Source organism: Lactuca sativa, chromosome 1 (genome assembly GCF_002870075.4).
Source record: "Lactuca sativa cultivar Salinas chromosome 1, Lsat_Salinas_v11, whole genome shotgun sequence".
NCBI lineage: Eukaryota > Viridiplantae > Streptophyta > Magnoliopsida > Asterales > Asteraceae > Lactuca > Lactuca sativa.
The window spans coordinates 227,383,534-227,388,065 of record NC_056623.2 but is presented as its reverse complement, the minus strand read 5'-3'; positions in this window follow the sequence as shown (position 1 = coordinate 227,388,065).

Below are 4,532 nucleotides of genomic sequence, written 5' to 3'. Positions count from 1 at the left end.
TTTATCGGGATGGACTTTACTGCAAGGGGTTTCCTCAGCAATAAAAGTCGTAAAGGAAACCATGACGGGGATAGAGTACACCGGTGGACACATCGTTCACAAACACCTATAGGTTATGAGCCTGATAGCGTTCCACAAGACTGTCTAGAAAAAGTCCGTGGTCGTCATCCATACTCCGCTAGATGACTATATCAACATCAACAACATCGAGGTCTCCCATCTGTTTTTCACACATCAACTATCTACCCATGTTCTACCCAACATATTAGTAGATAAAAAAATATATTTTTATACATAGTTTAAAACCTGTATAGCATGTTCATTCAATACATATTCCACATAATAGATGAGACACACACACATAACACATATTTCATAGAGAATAAATCATATCTACGAGTTAGAAGAAAGTGAATATACATTCACACATATAATCAACAAAATATACACATAACACGTATTTCGTACCAAATACTTCATAATTATGTGTTAGAAGAAAGTAACTACGCACTCACTTGATCAGAAGATGATCGGAAAGCACTATGACTTGTAGAAGTAGTATTCTTTGGTAGATCTGGAAGATCTTCACAAATGAGAAAACTCCCGTAATGAATGGTGTGTAGTCTTAAATACCAAGGCTGAAAATACACAACAATATTTGTAATTATTGATATAAAAATTGATTTTAAATCGGCATAAAACCCCTTTTTTTTATAAAAATCCCATAAACTTTATGTATTGTTAGCTCCCTATGTGAGTCGCTATAACCATACTATGACTAGAGGTAACTTGCACAACGTCTTTTAGACGCCCTGATCCTATGACTCTTGTCACCCGCAGACCTGCCGGTCCGGCTGTAGCTAGCAGCGAGGTGTGGGATGTCAACCCCAATATAGATCTATACACAATTATCACGCTCTCCCTACAAGAGATTTTGGTTATAACTTACAGGAATTTGGATCCCGTACTCGGACGTACGGGGAGAGAAAGTCTCACAATCTGAGTTAAAAAGTTTACGTGTAGTGTGCGTAAGTGTAGAACCTTTTTGTATGAATGTACCCTTTTTGTACGAGTGTGTTATGTCAAGAATCATAAACAATACCTATTATAGTTTATCCAAAACATTTGTAATGTATAAGAACTCTTTTATGAAAATGCATTAGTGTTATGAATCCAGAAACTATGCTTTCTATAGCTTAATATACGTGTTCTAAATGAATGAATAATCTTATCATGAATGACTAAGTTTCAGTTTATGATGATAAACTAACAAGGAAACACATTTAATATTTAGAACTCATTGTTATACACTTTGCTCAACATAATACAAAGTCTTATGAAATTTATATGTTGTTAACTAAATTTAGCCTTTCTGCGCTGTTTTAGAAAAGTTATAGAAAAATCATACGAAGTCGAAAACTAAATCCGTAAAATCTGAGAGTTCCCAAAATGTGTCTAGTTTACTCATAATTTTTATCATGATTTTTAATGACCTCCAACTTGGGTGAAAAAGTCCATAATCACAGACTGGTCCGGAATGGTGTTTGAAATGATAGGCAGTTTTGTAAAAATCGCCATAAATTGTAGAAAAATCTTATGGAGATGTGCCAGTATTCATTTTAAAGCTTAGAACTGGAACTACTTACAACTAATACAGTTTTGAAAACAAAAATGTTTAAGTTGTCCAAAACAGTCCGTGAATGGAGTTGAACTTTTCTGATGAAGGCTGTTAGAAAAGTTTAGTTATGTTCTTGGTGTTTTAACTTGTATTCCCCCCCCCCCCCCCCCCCCCCCGCCCCCCTAAAAACTTGATAAAACATGAAAATATAGGGGTATGAACTCACCTTGAGTGATTTTCAGTAGATGAGTGTTGATGAAGAGAAGTGTTCAACTCAAGAACTCTTGAAGAATCACTTGTAGATTCGAAGATCTAACAAGAATGTGATGATGTTTGTGTAAGGAATCATTGATTGGAGAATGAGGAAAGTGTAATAATCATGGAGAGGATGAATTATACTTACCAAGAGTGTGAGAAAGCTTGATAATCAGCCTTGAATCTCAAATTTGATAGAGAAAGTTTGAGAGAAAAATGGAGTTGGATCCTTGGTGAAATGAGAGAAAATGAGAGAAGTGAGGAGAGAGGGTGGATGTTCCAGCTATAAGAACGTGGGAAATGGCTCGAAATGATGATAAAGTACATTAGCATGACTTAGGTATGGTGGAAGGACAAGGGGTTGTACCATGGAGGTATGGGGAGGTTGCTTGTGTCATACACTAAGGCAAAGTCAACACTCCACCCATAAATCTTACTTACTGGATTTTATTCTTAGACAAGGATTTTCCCCAAAATATAATAAAAATATGAATATTTGGGGCTTATTATGTTAAAATATGAGTTTGTGAGAAAATCCCGCGTTAAAATCTCGAAAAACGGGCTCAAAACGCTAAAGATATCGAAAATCGGGTGAAAACTGTCAAAATCCGAAGTTCTGGCCAAGGGTTCGGTCCTAGCCACTAGAACCGAGAGCATGAGAAGGAACCGAGAGCAGGAGGAGGAACCGAGAGTGGGGCTCGGATGCACAGGCTTGCTCCTCAGACAGAAGCTCAAGTCCTCGGATGTGCAGGTTCGCCTCTCGTACCGAAGTGGAGTCTCCTCTGACCGAAGGTGAGAAGGGGAGCCGAAAGTCAGGTTCGGTTTGGAATGATCAGGAGACCGAAATAAACAGAGCATTCGGTCCATTTCTGTTGAGAGGGTCTTGGCTCCTAAGAGGTTTCGGTTCCTGAGAGGGTTTCGGTTCCTAAGAGGAGTTTCGGCTCCTTAAGTTCGTTTTTCGCGTAGACTTCCGTTTTTGGGTTGTTTTCGCCAAATTTAAGGGTCGGGATGCCCCGAGTGATTATAGAAAGTTGAGAGAGATTTTGAGAGAGATTTGGCATACTTAGAGAGATTTGGGAGAGATTTGACATACTTGGAGAGATTTGGCATTCAGAGAGATATTTGGGAGAGATTTGACATTCTTGGAGAGATTTCTCATACAAAGAGATATTTGGGAGCGATTTCACATACTTAGAGAGTTTTGGGAGAGATTTGACATTCTTGGAGAGATTTCTCATACAAAGAGATATTTGGGAGAGATTTCACATACTTAGAGAGATTTGGGAGAGATTTGACATTGTTGGAGAGATTTCTCATACAAAGAGATATTTGGGAGAGATTTCACATACTTAGAGATATTTGGGAGAGATTTCACATACTTAGAGAGATTTGGGAGAGATTTGACATTCTTGGAGAGATTTCTCATATAAAGAGATATTTGGGAGAGATTTCACATACTTAGAAAGATTTCACATACTTAGAGAGATTTGGGAGAGATTTCACATACTTAGAGAGATTTGGGAGAGATTTGACATTCTTGGAGAGATTTCACATATTTAGAGAGATTTGGGAGAGATTTGACAATAGAGAGAGATAGAGTGAAAACGATTGAGAGAGGTTTCATGTGTGACAATTGTGAGTGTTTGGCTCCGTAACGCAAGGTCCGTGAACCCCGTTAAGCCATGTTTTAGGATCTTACACACTCCCGATGAGTATGCAACATTGTTTTATTGTTTTTGTTCATTGTTTAGCACTAAGGCTAAGGAAAATTAAACACACGAATTTTCCAAGTGATGTTTTCTCATTAAAATAGTGAGTTATACAGTAATTACGTAACATAAACCCTAATATACAAGGTTTAATTGAGTTGACCGGTTTGACTCGATGACTTTGTTCGACTTAGACTTGACCCGGATTTGACTATTGTCACAACTGAAAGCATAGGATTCGTACTTAAATCAAGGAAGGTTGAGACAAGACCAGTGAACTTGTAGTAAATGTAATCCCCCTAGATATGTTAGTGTTTCTGACAGTTGTCACTATGTGTTTTCAGAATGGTGGTGCTACGTCCTAGATCAGTAGTTGGCAGTTCAGGTGAGGGATCAGGCTCAGGCTCTGGGGCCGAGTAGCTAGATGATCAGACTAGGGAGTTTCTATCCTCAAAGATCACATGCACTATTCTCGAGCAGACTCCTGTAATCTTCGGTTCGATCAAGAAGGTTATTCTGGAGCTCATGGATGAGAGCTTCAGCATATTTTGCGCTAAGGTGGCGACCATGATGGGGTTTCGCATGCTCACCTTCAGGGAGTTCAGGGCCTGTAGAGCACCGGATTACAATGGAGCCCGAGACCCATTGCTAGTACCAGGTGGTTGGCAGATGTTGCCAACGCTTTCCGCACCAGGAGATGTCCCGAGGGGGACAAGGTCAGATTGGCATCCTGTCTTCTAAGGGACAGGGCACGAGACTGGTTGGAGGAGGTTGGGCGAGCCGTTGGAGATGACACAGTTTTGGATGCGATGACTTGGGGTGATTTCACTGCCAGGTTCAGGGTCGAGTTTGCACCCGTCATTGAGGTGCAACAGCATGCTAGGGATGTAACAGCCCGGAATTTCAAATACTAATATAATTATGATTTGGGGGTGTTTTAAGAGGGGACT